Genomic DNA, 23548 nt, shown 5'->3' with positions numbered 1-23548 from the left:
ACCCGTCTTCGTTGATTGAAGAGATGGCACGACTTTATCTGATGGTGTCTTCCATTGAAACCCCGCTTCTGTCCGTTTACATGTTGCAGTCAATATCAGTCCCATTGTATCTACTATTCCTAAAACACATTAAAACCCTTGTAAACCCCGTTTGTATCAATTAATTCATCTAGCATTATTTGGATTCACATATTTCCAAAGATCTTCATATTTTCGCCAATTTTCTTTATTACCCATTCTTTTGTAGTCATTTTTATTCTCTTTGAAAGAAAAAACGTCATACCTTTTCATTCACCAATCTTCTCGAGCTATAAACTAATGTCGATCGATTGGTGTTTGTGTTCTCATAGCCACCAGAAGGGGCGGATTACTAAAAATCAGCATGTAAACTCTAAAAATACACCTGGCGGCTGTGATATATCATAACCAGGTTATTTGTAATACCTGTGGCTGGTGGTAGAGGTACATTAAAGACCCCCTGGTTCACTTTCCATTCCCCCTCCCATCCAATTTCCTCAATTAGTTCTTTAACCCCAGGGAGCTTCTCCTGACGTCTGGCTAATCGTGACATATTTCAAATCACATCGAACTTTGGAGATAAAAAACAATTATGTGGATCCCAGGATATGAATGATATGGAAGATATGAAAAGAGACTCTAAAACCTTAGATTAACGCTTGTTATCGTCACAAGATAGCAAGAATGTAACAGCAATTCCCTCCCATCGAACCTACAGATCGAGTACCTTGTGGACATTCGGTGACGGAAGTGATTTACAGGGGTCCGTTTCATAAATCCTCAGAAGATACTGAAATCATTCAGTCTGATTGGCAAATTTGTTATGGAAATTGTGCATTTGTTAATTATAACAAGGATTTCTGAAACGCGACGAGACCATGGTGTGCTAATGATGCTGTCTAAAGCGCTCTTAACAATTGTATGGGTTGGATGTGTACTTTATTATTTTGTTAGCCCTTTTATTTCAATTTTGCTGATAATTTCCTTTTAACATGTCTAATAGCTTTCCGAAAATGTATTCGTTTTTTCTGTAGTATTTCTCACTGTTGCCTGTTTATTTTTTTTTTGTTTCGTATAATAATGACTACCCTTACTTGTTAACTTTTAATTATCTAAAAGTAGCACGAGATATACATTTCATGATGAAAGTCGCCGTACTTGAAGCTCCACTTTATTTCTATGGCAACGTAAACCTCTTTGATATTTGTTCCTTAAATAGCATTTTCTAAATAGGATTTTCTTGTGGATTTAGCTTCTGCTAGATTTTGTAAAGTTCATTGACTCATGTTTACGGGGATTCCGATGGATGTAAGTCTTCTGTTATGATCACAATCCCACAATCCTTTCCGCTGATACAGCAAGGCCATTTTGACGCCATTTTTAGACCTCTGAATTCGAACCCCCAGCACTTTAGCACCTAAGGATATGAGTAAGAAGATCCCATAATATTCGTGCTTTGCACCAATTCCAGTGACATTTTAACAACAATGTAGTCGCCAAAGGTTCGTCATACCTTCACAGATTTGCGGCGGCATATATTACGCACTTACGGATGATCTTCATCAGGTTCACCCTTAGGATATATTGTAACACGCGTTTTACCCAGCTGGTGTTTTTCACACACTTGACAATCGCAGAGCTTTCGTGTCGCCACAATCGCACACTCGGGCACAAAGACATATTGTTCGAAGGAAATGTACTTCGTCATTCGCGTTAGGTTTTGAGTTGTTTCCCAAATTTGGTTTTGGCTCTCCGAAAATATCCCATTCTGCGCCTCGAGGAATATCCGAGGTGCATTATAGAAGAACAAGAAAGAGCTGCCGAATGATAGGGGCTTCCAAGGAAGTTCAGGAACTTTGCACTTTAATTTTTCTCTCAAGTATATGAGCAATTTCATATAACCGCTGATTTCCTTTGGTTAAGGATAGTGATATTTGTTACATCTCCATACGGATGCTGTCTGAGGTATTGTGAGTAGCAGAATACAAGAAAGTGATAGACATCTAAAATAGATGTTGAACTCTTAGTCAGCTGTGTGACTCTCTTAGCCTTGTTTCTAAAAATAGTATTCAAAGGGCTATATATAGACAATATTTTTTTTTCGAAGCAAGAAACTGACAAAATTATAGCTATCAGACATGACTGTGTATGCCTAATTCATCGTTGATAATAGCTACAATTAAAATGATGATGATATTAATGATAGCAATAGTGATTGAAATCATAATTATGATGATGGTGATGATGATGATAATAATGATAATTACAATAATAATCATCATCATGATAATGGTAATGATTATTACTATGATGATAGTAATAAAACTCATCATTACACATTGCTCATGAATATGAGAAAGAAAGTATGTCATATATGGAGTTTCATGGGGGTGGGAGTTGCGACTTCTACCGGTGGACTAGGTTTGTAGACCAGAACTTCACGTGCTCAACTTTTTATTTGAACCACCGAGCTTCCGTTTCCTTGACCAAACATTTAATTCTGCTTGCATCCATCCTAGATTTAAAGCAGTCCTCTTGACTTGAACCCATGTCCTGCACGTATACCTCTGTGGCGATGGTTGTCCCTGCTAGACTGATGGAATGACATGCTTACATCCTCATCTGTAGTGTGAAGATCATCAAAACATTAAATTCACATTCGATACAAGCTCGACGGATACCCTTAGTAAAGGGGGGGTTTAAAACTTGACCTAAGGGTTAGTTTTTTTAGCCCCGGGGCTTAGCGATGAGCATGCATGTTTGTCTATTAGAGGCGAGATGCTGTCTTAGCCAGTGTGCAAGACTGCCTTGACACACCAGGAAACCAAGTTAAGTACTTTAACACGATCATGACGATCAAAATATCATCGCTTTCCAGATAACCAGAAAAAACTGTGTCAGATCGAGAACCAACATCGACCAACTTAAAATAAGAATTAGGGTAGAAAACTTGATTAAAAGTGCGACATCTACCTCAGAATCTATGTCTGTTATTTCACCCCCCCCCCCCCCCCCCTTCACGAAGACCTCAGCGGTAGATGTATAACGAATTTATGACCGGGACGTTCGAGCAACATCTTTTATGAATGTGTAGATACAATGTGGTGATACTGACGGAATATAGCGATACTGAAGTTCCACAAGTATAAACTCTCAGAAATGCTGATTAGTTTTGCCAGAATACATTTCTTAATCTCTAACATGCTAAATCTCGATAATTGTTATAGGGGGAACACGACGACCCATTACCCATATCTAACATTTATCTTTACAATTGGCCATTGCCATCTTGAAATCGAAAAACAGTAATCAAACGATCAATTGCTATGCTTTGTGTAAATGTCCTGAGGGCCGTTTCACAAAGCTGTTCGTATAAAGTTAAGGGTGACTGTAAGAATGACTGGTTATCCTTCTTTTGGTAAATAATATTCACCATTGAATGTTCATTGGTGATTATTTAGCGCATAAAAGGGGTTACGAACAGCTTTATGAATCACACACCTGAGCTATTATTTCACATGACACGACAAATTTTCCAACTGTCAGATTAAAGAAAAGGGTACAATTAGATGATTACAATTCATTCGTATTCATATTTAGAGATATTTAGAGGTAATTTGAGATAATTTGAAATTTAGGAATAAAATAATCATTGTACTATAATAAATTTTGCAGAGTTTTGTCAAAGTGTTTATGTATAACAGGGTTCTTTATAATTGATAAAGAGACGTTCGACCAATTGGAAATTTGTTTGAAATGAATAAAAAATCAGAGAACATATAGGTGAAAATTAAAAGGAATTGGACAAGCAGTAAGTAATTAAAGAATTACTATAAATATTTTTAGAAGTTGTACATGTTATGCAAACATATTTAAGAATATTCAATTAAAGGCTCGGTTATCTCAGTTAACTGTTTCATTTTTTTTCTTCAGATAGCGAAATAAATGAATTTAATAAAGGTTCAGGCTTGACTCTTCTCGACTCCTACCCCTCCCCTTCCCCCTTCCCCATGACAGCTCCAACCTATAACGGATATGTGACGATCAACAATTCTCGCCCATCTAAAATTATTTTATGAAGGAAAAATGACATTTGATAAGATGGTAATAGAACCAGGTATTCGTAATTGTGCAGCGTCATTCGCCCCTTCCCAAAATATTTTTTTGCTAGTTTTCCGATAAATCGTGTGTGCTGACATCTACTCGGAAAGATGAATAATAATGTATCACCTTTGCTTGCCTCTATCTAAGCAGAATATGAATAAACTTACCGAGGATGAGTTGGTTATTTTATGACAGCCAATAAGGGTTATAGAAAGTTTAATAATCAACTAAATGTTTGATATTTTGATATGACCGTTATGATATGTTTGTTTTTCATTTTATTTCATTTAATTACAACTTTGTGAATGAGAATATTTCAAAATTATTTGAAAAAAATATATATAAAATTCAAAATGGTTAGCATGGTTAGGGATCACTGAAGACGCATGGACGGGTAAAGAGGGCTCTAATAATAATTATAATCAAAGAGATCAATGAGAATATAATGATTTAGGCAAATCAATTCCACGCATCGGTTAGACCAGCAGACCATGAATGATAAACTATAATTACTATAAAAGAAAAACATTAATGAGGATATACCAGTAACATGAGTAATGTTAGATGTCGACGCTGAGGGCAGTAGTTCAGTCACTTTCCCTATCCCCGAGAGGGTTCTATTGCCAATCATTTTCTCTATAAAGAGGCATGTGTATGAATGCAAAATTTTATATGTACTTTGGTTATACATTTTTTTTCGAGGGGTAACTGTGATATGAGACCGTGTTACCTCGGTTCAGATCTTAAATTGAGAATGGGAAAGACGTTGGTAGGTGGTCGAATCAGCTAGTTTTCTAAAATATTGAGATTAACGAATATTATTGAAGCGGTGGGACATTATTTTTCTTTAAAAAAATGTTTATTAATTATCGAATCCATATCTCCTGCGCGGCCACTACTTAGGCATATGTCTTGTTCTCGCTACGTCCGAATAGACGTCGGTACAAAATATGCTTAGACGTAGTGAGGACGTAATGGGAACCGTTTCGACACCGCATGGACCATATCTGCTGGCGTAATAAACTTAATGGGAACGCCATGACGTGGCGCGGACGAAGCATGCACGGGAAGATTTTTTTTTAAACAGACAACGGAATGGGCATTATAACGCGTCCACGGCATTTTCTTTTGTCGGAATACAAACGGGGGGAATTTCCACAGGTGTAAAAGGGTCTCTGGTTATGAAAACAGCAAAACAACTCTCTATCAATATTTTCCAAATTAACGATCTCTGTCAAAAAATTATTTCCATCGTCTCTGCAAAACCCGAGGTGTTATCATCACCGTTTAAACTTAACGGTCTAATTTTCAAAACACGTTTCAGGAACACCTGGCAATAGGTTGGTTTATCCGATCACCACGGATTGGTGAAACCGGCATTGGTCGGTCGGATACCATTCATGACGCGGCGTGGTGTCACTCCGACAACTGATGGATCTGCTTCATAGAAAAGGGGCCTTCAGACGAAATAGTCTATCCTTTTCACACCTTTTTTTCCAGGATTTGGATGGTGGAGAAGAGGTCCATGCATGTAGGTTGCTTGTGTCAATGATGGGACACGTGTAAATAGTATGATAGTGATTTCTTTTATTGTCATCGATAGAGTTTGATTCTTGAGCGGGTTTCTCAATGTTGGATTTACCAGATTAATAGTCCCCCTCCTTTTAAGCTTAAAATTTACTTTTGATTCATGCATTTTGCTTTCACCCCACCCTCTTTCTTTTAAGCTCAACTTCTTCAGAACAGTCAAACAATAATATTGCTAAGTTATAGAGAAGGTTATAGTGTTGGCCAGAAAATGTTAACGGTCAGGATTATCAGGCAGCATACAAGCTTAAGGATTCAGGGGACTTTCCTTACAATAAAATTTTTGTTTGTAGGCTTTGCTTTCTCGCAAATTTAAAGAAATCGTGCACCGACACTTGAGCTCATTTTTTTGTTTTTGCTCATTTTGCCACTGAAGGCAATATACCGGCAATAAACCACACTTTTACCGGCCAATGGAACTTGTGCGCCATGAATTTCGATGGATCGAGATCAATTTTTGTACCTTTCTCGTTCGCCAGGATCAGATTTTCGGTTTGGGCCAAAACTTCAGAGGAAGACATAGACTAATGTTTTAAGGAGCGCCGGTGATGATAACCTCAGAATGTGATAACCCAGAGAATATTTCAAATTGAATCACAAGATTTATCCAGGTTCGACACCTTCGAAACGTTTTGGTCTGCTGCGTTGCCCGTGGCGACTGCAAACTTTCGCAAGGGAAATTTCCTCGGGGTTGAAATGACTTTGTAGGTTTCAGGGTTGCGCGGGGCGGGAAATTGCTCTCCGTGCATCAGGCAAGGAAGCCTTGATTTTTATTCCGTCTTGAGGCTTATGATCTGCTGAATGTTGATAATAAGGAAATCATTCTATTTTTTTAACTTAGCATCAGAGTTTATTGTCAGATTCTTTTATGAAACATGAGAATTTGATTTCGCAAGACAGCAATGGCCCTGTTGTGGTAACAATTCGTAAATATGATTGAATATTAGTTGAATAATATTTTTTGCACAATTCAGTGCTTTAACTCCTTAACGAATTCACTTACTTCCACATTCTTTGATAAATCCAAAATGCAGGTAGGTCCGAGCGTGTGTACAAGTTTTAAACCTTGTTTTAAAACTATATATTTATTTATAAGCCTAGAATAAAAATAGGAATACCCAGCACTTTTATATTATATTGGATTATGATGCAAAATATTAAGATGAACTGTTCTTATTCACATCACGGTTACCTGGGACATGCTATGCTTGGATGAGTTGTACATCCTTGGGACAACATCATGTGGTCAAAATGGTCAACTCCAGGCTTGTTTTCTATTATTATGAAACTACAATCGTCTCATCATATTTCTCCTGTCATGGAAAAGGACACTTTGATTTCTTTATATTTATATTGAAAGTCCTATTCGGTCAAGGGCATATCACAAAGACAAAACGACCGTCTGTCTCTCTGGGGCTCTTTGTCGTATTCGATGAGTAAAAGAAATCAAAGATAAAACTGGACATCCCATCCGAATCTGGTGTATGACGCACGGGGCAACCGAGATGATCCAGGCCTTCTCCATTCTGGCCCTTCAAGTTTGTCTTTGTCGAATATCATTCACGCAGCGCCTTGTCTAAGATTATGATTGGTAAAGGAAAGATCGATCAAGGACGAAGGAGTATCTTCTTTCCGTTTACAGAATAGGGGAAAAGAAAGCGGTTTCCTTTTTCAGCCGATTCCAGGAAATGAGAACAGTACGAGATTTTTATATGAAAAGGTCATTATTCCTTATTTTGGTAAATTTAATATGATGTAACTTATAACCAGACGCCTTTCTATATTTTGCAATCTTGATGATGCGGTAACCTTGAAATACTTTTTATGAATACTATATCAGTTCATCCATATAATCTCTCCTTGATTTTAGTAACAAGTAAATCCCGAAAATATGCGGGTCTAGTAAGGGAAAAGTACGTACAGTTTAATCTTAACATACTATTTGATTATTTTATAGTTTATGAGGTCGCTCTTATTTTCACAAAAGTCATGTTGAAAGCATTGCAGAATATTCTTTTGTGGCTGCGATTACACAAAAATTGCACATACTACTACGCATCCATTTTTTGTATACATTTTTATATGTTGTTAGTATTAAAGGAGAATGAAACTCTTGGAGCAAGTTAGCTTTTGTGAAAGCAGAAAAATCAAAGAATAAGATCAACAAAAGTTTGAGTAAAATAGGACTAGCAATAGAAGAGTTATGAGCATTTGAATGTCGAGATCACTAATGCTATGGATATCCTCAAATTGGCAATGCGACCAAGATCTATGATGTCACAGATGAACAACTCTCCCCTTTTGGACACTGAAAATATACCCCAAAACATCTCTTTTTGCTCATTCTAATCATATGACAAACGATTCATCAATGATATAATGTTGTGAAACCTCTGTACTTGTCCTCTCATAAAGAGAACACCTCACCTTGTGATAGACTCTATAAAAGTGAGAATATAAGTGAAATAAGTACTAAAGTAGTTAGGGAGTTGTACGTGTGTGACATCACATATCTTGGTCGCATTGCCAATGGGAGGATCTACATGGCATTAGTGATCTCAATATTCAAATGCTCATAACTTTCTTATTATTCATTCAATCTTCCTCAAACTTTCAACAATATGTTTCTTTGATTTTTCTCTATGATATGAACTCAGCTGGTTTCAAGGGTTTCATTCTCCTTTAACTTGTATCAGGATAAATAAAGTTGAAATGATATCTTAAAAATCACCAAACGTTAATTTTTGTTTTAGCACAAATTAGATAAGAAGGAATATATTTAGGCTTGCACCTCTAATTTTCCCATCTACATTTTTATTGTTATTTTTGTTACATAATTAGCGTTAAAATGTATTCCATTAAAATCATATTCAGTTATATATGTTGATGCTTTTCAATTATTAAATTTGTTAATGAGAGGATAACTGTCTTGACCCGAGACGTACGAGAGAAACATTAGATTTGGTAATGAAACCTATGATTCCCGCAAAATAGAATACCTCGCTATGATAACCAAAATATGAATATCCGTTTCCGATTGATCCAATATCAGGATAATATCACGATAATGGGAAATTGGGGGTGAAGGGGTGAATGAGACAGAAAGGAGGGGGAAAGGGTGTCACTATTTCTAACCATCGAATAGATAGTAGGCCTATATAGTAGAAGGTTTCAAGGACATGATAATAATGACGAGTTGACGGGCGACCTTGTGGAGCTCGACATATTAATCGTTTTGGCCTAAATACTTTCACTGAAACTGATTGACATGTGAAAGGAACTCAAAATACCTTACAAATAATATCATGACTATGGCAGGCTAAGAAGGGGTGGAATTCGCCGTCCGGGCTCTTGTTGTCGATATACGTAAAGCAAGAAAAGGACTTGTTTATATATATATATATATATATATATATATATATATATATATATATATATAAATGTGTGAAGTTATACATGTACTACAGCTTTGGCAACTCTTTTATTTAAATATTGTGTGAAAGAAATGGATGAAGAGAACAATGGTAGGCGTAGCTTAAATCAAGGTTCCCCAGAGCTATCTACCCTTTTTGGAAAAATTGGTGATGCCGAAAAAATGTCTCTGCTGGGAATCGAACCCGGGCCCCCAGCTTTGAACGCCGGTGCCTTAACCACTAGACCACAGAGACGGGTTAGTGGCTAGGGCGACCCCGATCCGATTGACCGTCAGATAGACAGATTTTCGACACCATACCAATTGTAATTTCCTTTGTCGGGTGAAGGTATACATATATATATATATATATATATATATATATATATATATATATATATATATATATATATATATATGAATATATTTGTATTCCCCAATCATTTTGTTTGCATATTCCTTCTTCTCCTATCGCTGCTCAATCTTAAAAAAATGTATTCACATTATTGAAATGTATTCGACGGATTCAAATCTGTGGTAAAAAAACATACTTTTACAAAAAGCACTTGTATATAAGGCCGACAAAAACCCTTTTACATGCATAGCGATTATCAATGTGATATTATTCGCTTTTAAGAACTAGTATTAGTTATAATTGGTCTACCTATAAAAACTGGAAGGGTGATACAAACAGTATGTGATCTGTTTGAATTATCAATTAAAATGTATTTTCGGGGCTCAACTTCCTGATTTTTTACTTATTTTTTATTATTTTTCTTATTTATTTATTTTTATTTTCATTTTTATCTTTATTATTATTATTATTATTATTTTTTTTTTTTTTTTTTTTGGGGGGGGGCCTGACGCAATGGGGTACAAACATTAGTGTAGGGTTTGATAGTTCTTTGCTAGGGAGGCATACAATAAGAAATAGTGTAAACAGGTTATGATACATTAGATTGTATATACTCTGGATCATCCGTCAAAATGTACTTCCTTAATCGACACCTCATAACCAGTACTTAGTAAGCTCTCCGTAGTTTAGTTTAAAGTACATAATAATTGCAAAATGTAATACGTATACATAAAAGAAGATAAATATATAATCAAACTTAAAGAAAAAAATTATGGACAAATTTGACAGAAATTATTTTTGTTTTATAAGAATATATATTATTTCCCCTCTTGTTTACAGGCCTCCTAGCACAAGCATCTTAGTATATCTTCATTATCGGCAGTCTATTTGAAGTAATTATTCGATATTATTGATTAGCGTCAATTCATTATAATGTGCAAGTAGAATCACGCAAACATTTCCAGGTAACATTTATAGAGACAGTAGTATGAAATGAAGGTTATCTCAGTACTTCCGATTAAGCACGTATTTACTTGACCACAATAAGGAACATTCCTAGACAAGTTTGTTTATAACATTGAAGAATTAAAGACGAAAATGCTCGTCATATTCTAATGTCAGACTGGACTTTCCAGAAGGAGAGTGCTTCTCAATCGTATTGTATTCATCTTAATTGACATTAATTAGCACTCATTTCACACAATAACTGAACAAAAAAATTATCTCTGTATACTACCAGACAACTAATGGAGTCTAATTAGCAAAGGGATACATATGACAGATTATTTCCTTGTCGGAAAGGTTTAGTCATTTAGTTTTGAAGAGCCCCCTACCCGTCCTCCCCATCCCCTCCCTCTCTCTAGGCTACCGTTTCCGCTAAAGACTTCACAGAATTTTCGGTCTCCGTGCAAATTCTAATTGATATCTAATCTGAATTATTCATTTGACATCTTTGGGCTGTTATTATCACCAAGTAACCGTATGAAATGATAATTTGGCAATTTTCTGTTCTATAGCGCAAGCCGAAAGCTTTGGCGGCAATTTGCCGCAGATATAGGTTGACGAATGCTATTTGTGATTGTCTCGGTCCAACCATAGAGCTCTATGGTCCAACCAAGCCTATAAAGGATACATTACAAAAAAATGTTTCCTTAGGTATGTTCTTTTATAATGTTAAACATGTTTAACATATTTATCATTATGATAGATAGTTAGATACATCGTCAAAAGAAATGTTTACTGTATTTAAGATATCGCACAAAAATCTACATATGACAAAATTAAAACTTGCTTTTTCCAGTGGCTCTAAGCCAAGTCGTATTAAATCTGGGTCACGATGTCTTTTTCTGATTAAGCCATATTTCAATTCATAGGCGTAGTTTTTCATTGAAATTGATTTATAAGATGTTATTATAGTGGATTGTAGGCATTTATATATGAAAGGTAATTAAGGAGTAAATAATCTTCGCTGTTATTTTGGCATAACGCCCGCTTCGCCAAGTTTGTTTACAGCGATGTAGCCCATGAGAATTGAAATCAATACGGAAAATATAGTTTAGATTGATAAAATCATTCAGTAGTTGGTCTATCCATAACAATCTGTAATTTGTACTGACATGGCCATCTTTTTAGTAATGGAACGATAGTGTATACATGTTATCATTAACCATGATACTGCGAGTTGGTCAGTTGATCGGGTTGATCTTCGTTTATCGAGTTGCACAGAAAAGGGCTATTCAAAATGTCAATACTTTCATATTATCGAAAATAAGTATTTCTCGGCAATGGTGAAATGAATTCAAGTTGATTCGAGGCAAGTCCATGTTGACGGTGTATTGTTCGTATATAGACAGTACAACATAGGGGCCAGTTATGGATTTCATCTGGGCAAAATTGCACTTTCTCATTATCGTCAGTATTAGACTGCTGTCCACTTCCTCAAGCAAAAAGTGAAATAAGGTTTGGGAAAGTTTTATATGAACGGGATTACAGTAGTCGATTACTCAACCACTGGCCGCATCCCACCTTCCGCGCTTAGCATGCGGTCATAGAGTCAAGGGCAGGGTAACGCTAGCTGCTTAATCAGAAATATTATTCATTTTCCTCGTAATGCCATCTGATTCGGCAGTGTCAAAATCTAGAGCGATTGCTTCCTCACCCGGAATCCGAACCATTCCAAATTGATTACTAGACTTCACTGGAAATGAGCACGCAAGGTGTACTGGTAGGGTCAGTTACGAATATGGCTTGATCTAGCATACTATAGCGTAATGAGCCAAAAAAAAATTAAGGTGGCAAGACGTGCATTAGAGGCACAATTTCTAAAAAGCTGCTAGGAAGCAAAGCGAGCGAGCAAAATATTTTACCTCCTTTGTATAAAAATATAATTTTGTGATATATTTTGACATAATCAGAAAAAAATTATCATATTTCACCCATTTTCCGCTCTTTTTTTCTCCTTTTTCTCTCCTTGATCGTGAAAATTTGGGGTTTCATGGCCCCAAACCACCCCCATCTAAAAGCCAGTGGCTTGATCAGAGGCGATGGGCCGGTGCCATGATATGTAGGTGAGGAGCAAGACGACCCCTAGATGAAGTAATATTGTTTTTCTCAATTGAATTACAGAGATCCCCTTTTCCCTACTTAACAAGTCTTTGCAGCGGTTGCCCCCTTCCCCCACACAATGTGGCTTGTTCTCATTTGTTTGACCTTCACCCACAAAAACATCTGATATGTATGCAGATCAGTGCCATCTTCCCACTTCTCCCTTCGTATACAGGTAAGCATAAACCATATTTCTCTCTGTGCTAAAATTATATTTTATAAAATGAATATATAATAAAATAAAGGGAACTGAAGAAAAGAGAACTGAATATTATATTCAAGAAAGTGTTATTAGCTAAGCATTAGAAAGTGTGAGTGCTCAGATGTATTTATTTGATCTCATTGTACACTAACATGAGTTATTTTCTTTTTTATAATCATTTCAGACAGTGGTAACAATTTTAACCCTTTTCTACACAGTGTATTAATATATGCCGGTGTACACGTTGTAGGCCTATTCATTTATTAATGTTAGTTATTTGAAATGTTTTAGAGGCGTTGATGCTTTTCATTTACTGGAATACATCTGTTGTGGGCAATTCCATAGGTCGGTGGACATGAGCTCAATGTGTCTTTGTACATATAGCCCATCTGAACCGTAACGTGAGTAACCACTTTATCTGCACCCCTAGTAAAAACCACGTGTTCTTTATTTTTTTTAATTATATACAAATTTGTCTCCCTAATATACTTCTTTGAAATGGATATAATCAACCTTCATAAAAGCCTTGTATGAGGACACTTTTCACTTATGTCCACTTTTCATTTTATCCATGTCCAAATCATGTAACATGAGTAACCGACACATTTCAAAGATTTGCCAGAAGCATAATGAAATTTCCCAAGTTTTGTTTTTATACAAAGGATAGTCAGACTGCGTACTATGTTGTGATAAAGAGATGTTTAGTTCCTATCAATAATAATGGAGTTACAGCTCCAAGTATGAGTCAAGGTGTCTCCAAATGTAACGTGGGTAACCGTGGAATAGCCCTTGTGTATAAATACCAACTGATATACCAACCCCCTTCGTTCACACATGGACCTACAATGGTCCATCGGTGTGTCCTGTCTGATGGACAGAGGCAATAGACAACACAAAGCCAATCCTCTTGTAGTCGTGTCATAATCTGTTGTCTGGTGTCGAGCACTCGCAACAGTAGTTGGTGTCATCAAGGGACACCAAATGGTGTCGGCTTTAACACCCAAGATTTGACTGTGTGTTACCTTTTACTAAAATTCTGCTGGAATGGTCATATCACCAGTCTAAGGTGAACCGACGATGCCTTGCCAAAAGGTTGGTAAGAACTTTACAGGTAGAATGATTATTTTGTCAAGACGCTCTTGTACTCAATCAAACGAAAATGCCGACGCCTATGAGAGAGGACTGCGATAGGAACATTTTGAACCTTGAAGTGTTTCACTTACTGAAATACAGGATACTTCAAACTAAGCTAGCAAACGAAGTTACGAAGCAAATGTCATTACCCACTCCCGCAATCTCCAGAGATGTTTCTTATAAACGACAATTATTATTTCTTGCCAGCACGCAGGCTAGATTCGATTTCAACCATATGCCTATGTTGCTTAACAGGACTAGATACACGTTCTTAAACAAATTCAGGTGGGTGTTTCATAAAGTTGTTCGTAAGTTAAAAGCGACTTTAAGAACGACTGGTGATCCTTTTTTGTGGAAAAAAAAATATTCAACATTAAATGTTCATTACTTCATTGGTGATTAATAAGCGCGTAGGAAAGGTTCACCAGTCGCTTTTAAAGTCGATCTTAACGTACGAACAACTTTATGAAACACCCGCCTGATTACCTTACTAGTCCTAGATGCTGACCGTTGCCGAGGGTGCCAACGTGTTGACCGTGACCTTAATACAATGTTGTTTACACGCATTAATAAATGAGAAGTCTCGGGATACCATTCTTGCGCAATATCATGCCGAGCTTCTATTAATGGCGTAAAATAAACAAATTTTGACGTTAACCAGATTCTTCGAAGCATGAATATTATTATTATTATTATTATTTTATTCGGCACTTCATCAAAAACAAAACAGCATGTACAATGCAAAATTGAGAAAAAATACAAAAATACAAATAATTTTTAGACCCTTTCTCACCCAACCAGGTAGCCTGGGTAGGGAATAGGTCAACTTAATGGCCATGGCCCACAGGCCTTCCCTCCCACACCTGATTGGGTGAAAAAAGATCATTACATAATAGAGTTACAAAATAGAATAACATAATAGTACAAGACAGGTAGGTTGCACAAAAAAAAAAGGGAACCAACTTATGTTTGACTTAACCAAAGAAAACAGGAGGAACAAATATTCGGTTAAATATAATTGAGCCAACAGTGGAAATAAATAACTTTACAACGAATGAGATAAAAGATATAAAGAAATAATAAATTGGACACAGTTTAGAAAATTAAAAAGAAACTTGATAATGTGTTGTGGATCTTTAGACATATTCTAATTTATATTTTAATCTAACTGGAACTTAAGGATATCCCTCTTGAGGACACACAGAACATGATTAATGTTTCCTGAGACTATTTCAACTCTGCTTTCAGAGGGCAGGGCTTCCCATACTATGGGATATCTGTGAATTGCAGTCTGATGGAGTCTCTCTGTTCTTGCCTTTAGGTGTACAAATCTAACATCTACGTCAGAACGCCTTACACGTATTACAATATTATCCCTTGCGACTTCGCAAACGATCAAACCATACAGCAATTTAACAAAAAAGGACACCATTAAGAAAATCCTCCGAGATTTTAGCGTATGCCATTTTAATAATCGCAAACGTTGGTCATATGGCATCTCTTGACATCGCTGTCTGAGAATCATTCGTGTTGCCCTTCTCTGAATGTGCTCAAGCATATCAATATGATTCTGAGTATACACTTCTGAATATGCACTTCTTGGTTCATCTAACATATTTCCTTCTGGAAAAATGCAGGTTAATTCTTTTTTAAACGATATATTGAGTTGTATTAAGTTGGTCAAGAGTGGTTGATTTACTTCACAGATGGTCTAATACCACACAGACTAAACCCGAGTTTGGGCTAATTGCCGTGTGGTCTACATCATTCTAGCATGTTAAGTCTAATGCTCAGTTGTTCTAATTTCCATTTCTTCTTTTACTTCCATTAAATATATAAGGGACTGAAAACATTGATTCGGAAAATAACCAGGATAGTGTGATGTATGGCCACTGCAGGGTTAGAGTCTATTTTAAATGTCCAGTCATACAAAACACGGATAACAAGCAAAATTATTGTTTTTATGACCCATTGTAGAAAAAAAAGACAAAAAAAAAACGCTCGGTAAGCATGATGGTAAGTTTTTATTTCTTTAGTTTCTTGTCTTGTTCAGATTTCGGCGTTTCTCTCCCCCTTATATACCCGCTACCCGTTTTAAGCGGTCGAAGGTGGTGTTTCACAAGTTACGATCGATGAGGTTTTCTTCTGCCAAATTTCCCCCTTATCGCCCCCCCCCCCCCCTCCTTCTCTCTCTTTTTAGAGCTATGGTAGTTTACGCATCCTAAATGAAGCCACTTTCTGGGGCAATTCGATTGCCCACGAACAAGATACAGGAAAAAGGACATAATAACATCCATTAATTCATTGCATGTAGTCTTTAAAAGTAGGTTGTTTCTATCTAGAGATGGTGGGAGGAGATGTCGTTTAAAAAGAAAAATCGGAAAACCCCGCGAAATTTGTGCAAATTGTATATAACATGTACATGAATAAGAAACAGTCTCTCTGAGGAAAAAAAATACAAAGATGATTAAAAGGTTTTTTTTTATATTAGTCTAGCAAAACATTAATTTATCTTTACACATTGGTAATATTTGAGAGCATGGATATGACATTCTTTAACGGAAAATGCTTGATTACATCAAGCTAAAGAAGTGGATTATTTTGCTTAATGTAATCAATCTTATTATCATGCTAAATAAATTTTCCTGCGTATGGCCTTAGTCATAAACGACCAGAAAGATATCGTGGAAGAAGTAAAAGGAACGTCCAATTTCATTAAAATTAAAGTAAAGGGGATGCCCGGTCACACAGTGCTCTTGCGTTTATGTCCAATGATATATCATCGGTCGGTTTGAGATTATTTTTATTTTCATCTTTATTTTTTTTCTTTTGGTGTGACTGTAACATTAGGTTGGCAAACATCATGAATTAGAGGGCGACATTCCTTCGCGTTCGTCCGTGGGTGTCTTGAATACTTTGGGCAATTATTTCCCTCATAGACAGGCGTGTTAATTGTAGCGGTGAACCAAAAAAAAAAAAATCGTATAAAATGAAAATTGAATTGTAAAAAGAAATAATTAAAGTCTTTCAATGAGAGCGAAAGAAACATTAATTTTTATCTAATTCATTCACATTTTCGTAATACCGTATTTTATTAATCTCTTTGATAACTCGTAAAGTGTATATTTTCATTAGAATTTCATTGTATACTGGATTTTTCTTAATGTACCATTAGTTTTATCATTATTACATTATCGTTTTATGCTACATGTGCAATTGTTATACCTTTGTAAATACATACATTTCAGCTTTCTAGCTGCAGTATGTGTATGACTGTTTTACTGGAAATAAATAAACCATGAAATGAAATGAATACATTCATAAGCCCGCTCCACATTGGAGAAGAGATCTTAAGGGAGGAAGAGAAGAAGAACACATATTAACAATTCTTGTATTTAAATAAAGAAATATGAATTAATTAAATATTAAAAATATTGGTGAAGGTTTGAGGAAAATCCGTTAAATATTATGAAAGTTATTAGAATTTTAAGATTTGGATTTGTGACGTCATAAACGAGCAGCTGCCCCAAATGTAATGTAATATAAAATGCATGAATTTCATTTGTAATGGTTCCTGATGACTTGTTTTCTTTTCATGATCGGTGCGAAATGATTTGTTTATTGATATACAAAAGGTATAGTAAACTAACTTTTGAGAAAATGACATTTCATTGATTTTTTAAAATTCGCTACATGTAGGAATGCTGCTTGCATATGACATCACAAATCTAGTAATTAAAAGTCTAATAACTTTTTAATTCTTTGATGGACGATTTTCGCGAACCTCATATTTCATGTACAATAGGACTTATGTACAGATTTCAAATTTAAGAGCAATTCGTTCAAGCAAACTGCGTAGGGCGACAATTTGTGTGTGTGTGTGTCAGATGAAATAATCACGTGATTTTTTCCCTCTGGAATTCTTTGATTCTTTTTTACTTAATATAATGATAATAAAATGCCTGAATCATTTACGAAGATCCCTCGTTCATGAGTAATATTAAACATATCCACCCACAGAAATGATAATGATTTATAAAGGAAAAGTAAATTTACACGTATGCAACAATACTTTGATTGATAATACGTATATCGCATTTATTGTCAACCTTCAGAATTTTACTCTTCACTTTGGCAGAAATGACGATGACGAATCTGTTTAGTTGAGCTGGGAGTGATTTCATTTCTTTCTTTTCTTTTTTTTAATCGGTAATTGAAAAAGTCTCGATCGGACTGTGCGGATTTAATAAATATTCTGACTGGCTAGTTTGATATCCTTTGAAATATCATAATAATTAAGATAAAAAGCCATCTGTGATCATTTTATTGTGAGAGAGTGAGAGTGCATTTGTCGTCGAAATATTGATGGGCGGATGGGCGGAAAAGGATTTCAATATTGTGGTGAGACAGTTCCTCGGGGGCGGACTCAATTATTTAATAGACGGTTTGTTGAGCAATGGGAAAGATCCAGGGTAAGAGGGCTCCATAACCGGGGACCCGTTGCAGAAGAGAGTTGCAATCAATCCCAACTAAAAAAAATCAAGTACAACTTTACTTTCAACCAATGAAAAGCGCGTAATAGGGGATTGCTCTCGATATTTTGAGTTGCGTTCAAACGGGTCCCCGAGTTGCTGTGCTTGAATACCTAAATAAATATGATAAATAGTTTATTCCAAACAATTTGATATGAGCATTGGATCGACTTTAAAAGGTCTGTATCAAAACTTAAAATCAAATATGATATGGATAAAATTCTTTCACAAAAGGGAGTTTAATCCCGCTTTTTTAAAAGGAATATTTGACTTAATCCAAATCTGAAATTTAGAAACACAGAAAAGGTGGAAAATTTCATTCATAATTTTATAAAAGGTCTATTCACTCTTCATTGCTTGTCCTGCTTGTCAAAAAAGTAATACGTTTTAGTTTTTTCCTCTTTACAAATATCAACCTGAAATAAAAATCTTCATATCACTTTCACTCATCGTGTGGATTTGAAGAGGAGGCTGGTTTCGGACATTACGCCATGCCTGGTCGCCATGTCCGTGCCAAACTTGTGTTCCTACCCGCTGAAAGATTTTAGACGATATAGACCACGATGTAAGGTCAAGATAAGAACTATATGAGTGAATTGCATTTAAAATAAGGCCAATATACTTTGACAATAGCGTTGCATGTGGGAGAGGTGGTAAATTTGGGGCGGTGTTTTATAAAGCTGTTCGTCAACATGGTTAAAATTAAGCATGAATTTACGTTCAAATTGTTACCCTTATTTTATGTACTTATCCCATTTTATCCAACATAGTAACATTGCTTCTCAGCTAATCAAAATCAAAGAAGGTTGTCAGATTTGACAACTTGTCGGACAAAAATGTTCATGAAACGATCCGCTTGATCCTTAATCATTTTTATTTTCATCTTCGAAAGTTGTAATCTGGGACCGGTTTAAAAAAGGGAAACAACTATGGTTATTTTTCGATTGTAGTTACTGCAGTCATGACAATGGTAACAGGGGGTCGTTTCATAAAGCTGTTCGTAAGTTAAGAGCGACTTTAAGAACGACTGGTGAACCCTTCTCACGCGCTTAACCATCACCAATTCAATTTACCATTTACCACAAGAAAGGATCACCAGTCGTTCTTAAAGTCGCTCTTAACTTACGAACAGCTTTATGAAACACCCACCAGGGCTAAGTAGCCAATCACGATCAAAATATGCATTTTTTTTTTAAGTAAAAAGAAGAGGAGACCTATGTTTTCGAAAAGAAAATACCGACATCTCCGAAAGACGCTGCTTTTTAGGCGCTGTGTGAGTCATTCCCTATACCTTTGAATAAAAGTCATATAAAAATATAATCTTTTTAAATATCCTGATTAAATCCTAGCCTGACAAATTTATTATATAATCTCGGAAATTGCTACAAAATTACGAGACTTGTCATTAAACACTAAAGCTCGTATAGTCAACGGAAAGATGACGACTTCGCAAGAGTCTCTGCATGCATCTGAGAATTTATCTTCAAGAAATTAAAATTTCGATTTCTTGAATGAAATTAACAGCGATCTGTGTCACAGGATACTTAAGTTTAAGTAGTGATAGATTAACGGGCGTATAATGATAGTGTTACGATGACCCGAGGTCATATAAAACAAGATTTAGTAAGAGCGTGCCAAGATATCGCTTGAGTTAGTCAAGAGGTCAATGAACTTCGAACGTCTGTCTAACGGACGAGTCGATTTGGGGTATTTCCAGTACCTTTTCCCTCCCTCTTTGGCTAATTTTGACGACTGCAATAATTCATCCCTAATAGTTCGTTTCTCTTCAAAAATTTCCCCTAAACAGTGCTTTGCCAGTGTCACCATTTACACAGCATATTTCTGGGGGTTAAAACATGATTTTGATATGTCTGTGCGAATTTTTTTTTGTTCATTTGTTTTTAATTTCCATTCGAGGCTTGCAAGTTTCAAAGAAGTGAGGAGGCACATGAAAGCCCATGGTTCGATTCCCGATTACATCAATGAAACCCAAGGACAAGGAAAATAAATATTGTAATCAATTTTGTCAGCTTATCCTGTCTGGACCTTGTAACCCAAAGCTTAACGGCTCGTTAAAATGAACGATCTTCAAAGCAGATATGCAACCAATCCTAAAAAAAAAGAAAAAAAGAAAATCATGCATTATTTAATTATTCATCTTTGAACAAGCATCAATCGTTTTCGTGTGTATGACCTTTGAAACGTTTCATGAAAGGACTTGTCAGAGGTTTTATCCGACAGTAACCCATAGTAACAGTGCTTCTCAGCCAATCATCTTCAAGGTAAGTTGTCAGATCTGACAACTTGTCCGACAAGAAAAGTTGACGAAATGCACCCCAGGTCGATGTTGAGTCTGATTATGCTATACTGTCGCACCAGCGAAGCCGACTCCAGATCGATTAAAGCTATTATGTTATTTCGAATGACATAACATCACTCAGTTTGGACTCGGTTTCGCTAGTATGAATGTAGTATAAATGTGGCCGGGGTGAATAACAGCTGACAGATGCACATGTAAACTAGTTTAGTGGACCTCCCCCCACCCCCTCCCCCTCCCTGATCTCACGTCAATACTGAATGTACTCAATCCAGAGGGAATACTCGGTCAGACGTTCATCGAATTGAGGGTTTTCCCCCAAACCAAATCATCTTTTCAGGAAGTTCATATTTCGGATAGAGAGTCGATTAGGGGTGAATGTCTCTAAATGGGATTTCAAAGCAAAACAAAATAGAGGTTTAGAGGTTGTACCCTCTAGATATGGAAATTAGTATTGTTATATGTATGCATTATGAGTGTTGTTCGAAAATCTCCGTTCAAATAATACGATATCGCTATCGCCTAGATTTCTTGAATATTTTATTGTTTGTATTGATAAATGAATGATTGATAACTATATTGATATCACTTTAAAGATAAGCACCATCTAACAAATCATTAGGAAACAATATATCAGGGGCCCGTTGTATAAAAATGTGCAATTGAATAAGATAATTGAACATCCCTTTAAACGTCTCTTCACTCTTAAAAAAAGTCTACCCAATATTGGGCAAAATGGGAACATGCAGGTTGGGTAAAAAGATATTTTGTAAATTTTTTTATGTTGCGTTGAAATAGCCGAATATGGGGTAAAAAAAATACCCAGCAAACATGCATGCAATATTGGGTAGAATGTTACTCGGTGTTTTTAGAGTGTTTAATCATGGCAATGGGATCAATAGCTTTCGAATTTGGTGTTGCATTTGATCCCGAGGCCATTGAATGGGCCATGATTATCGACCATAAACCAACTCGCCGTTTTCGGGCTTATTTCTTTCTTCATGATGATGATATTTTGAGGTGTTCAGAAGGATATTTCCAGGTTGATTGAAGGTGGTGGTGTCATCAGAAAGATAGAATCTACCGTTTAGGAAATGCGATCAGAACGAGGGAGTCCATGAAGGTAGAAAGGCGTGGATGCGATTCCCCAGACGATGTTTATATTGATCAATTACAGGAAGATATCAACTAGTAACCATGGCAACGCGCTGAATCACTAATGTGGGAGATAAATCATTGCCTAACTATGATGAACATTATCTTCCATCACACTGAACAATCAATTTTGATCGATTAATTTGGATGATGTCAGATGAGGGACGAAAAGGATGAAGGAAGTAATCTCGCCAAACTACTTATGAACATTTCCAATTAATATTCTAACATAATATATGGAAATGATATTTGAATCACGTTATATTCAGAGTTGGTATACAGAATTTTGTCAACCAATGTATTAATGAAAGTAGATGTATATCCTCAGCAAATATTGTGTTTCCTATAATGTTTTAAAAGAATTTATACTACAAACAAATTCCTATTACTTCCATAATATATCTCACACTGGTCATTTTAACTTTCACAACTTACATTTTTAGATCCGAAGATGAAAAGTATAGAAATAGTCACATTTTCTTTGCAACCTTGTATCGTGCAATTTCTTAAACATATCACGCTAAAACACTTAGATTTAATTTCATGTTTTAGATTAGCCAGCTACATAGACGGAAACCAAACTTGATAATGTCCACCTTACAAAACTCCCCATTCCGTCCATGCCGAAAGTAATTTTGTCTTTTGGGTCATGATTTATTCTTCAAATACATTTTTTACCGCTGACGTAAAAGGAAAGGACAGTCAACATGTCATGCGATGGATCCTAGATCTAGATGATCTCAAACGATAGATCACAATCTTCACAAAGATGCAGATACTAATTCCTTTAATAATTGCATTCGCATTTGAGAAGGAAATCACAATGTTGTATTCATATTTTTTTTCAAAAGAGAAACCCAACCTGAATTGCATGTTACAGTCACGCCAACAAAACCGACTCCATATCGACTGACGATATATGCCATTTGATTTTTTTTTTCTTTCCTTTTTTTATATTTCATTTTATTTCAATTTTTGGTTGTTTTTGTTTTTTGTTTTTCCCATTTCTCTCCTTTTCCTTATTTATTCTTCTTATGCGTAGTTTATCGGAGGGGGAGGGTGTCGGGGTTGGTTGTGTGAAGCGTGGCTGAGTGTGTCAAGTTATTTACGTTTTATTTGTTTTTTGTGCTTGTTTTTTTTGTTATAACTTCCTCAAATTATTTTGATTTAAATGATATCGTAATAAATGAAAGCAAAAATATGTTCAACTTGTTATTTATAATCCTATTCATAGATATTTCGAGAAGATTCTGTTCTGTAATACTATAATATTCCTTTCGAGAATGTAAAGTATGTATAGATTGACTCTAAGTTTACATTTGGAATGATCAAGTTAAAACGTTTATGTATGAATTTTGAATTAATTATGTTAATGATTTCATTATACATGATGAGGAAGAAATAAAAATATGATTTGAAAAAAAATTGCTCGGTCTGGAGTCGATTTCGTTGGTGTGAGTATAGCATGATGCAGGATAAGTGCAACCTTTATGTTACAGTCACACTTATACCTCAGTCACATTTGCTCTATATGGCGCGGCGGTCGTATGGCGAGTCGAGAAAAGCCGTTTAAACATGTTTTGTACCAGCTACATAATAGATGGTTTGAATAAAAATGATTAAAACG

Source organism: Lytechinus pictus, chromosome 3, assembly GCF_037042905.1.
Source record: "Lytechinus pictus isolate F3 Inbred chromosome 3, Lp3.0, whole genome shotgun sequence".
Lineage (NCBI taxonomy): Eukaryota > Metazoa > Echinodermata > Echinoidea > Temnopleuroida > Toxopneustidae > Lytechinus > Lytechinus pictus.
The sequence above is the reverse complement of the archived record's forward strand: the minus strand, read 5'-3'. Positions refer to the sequence as shown.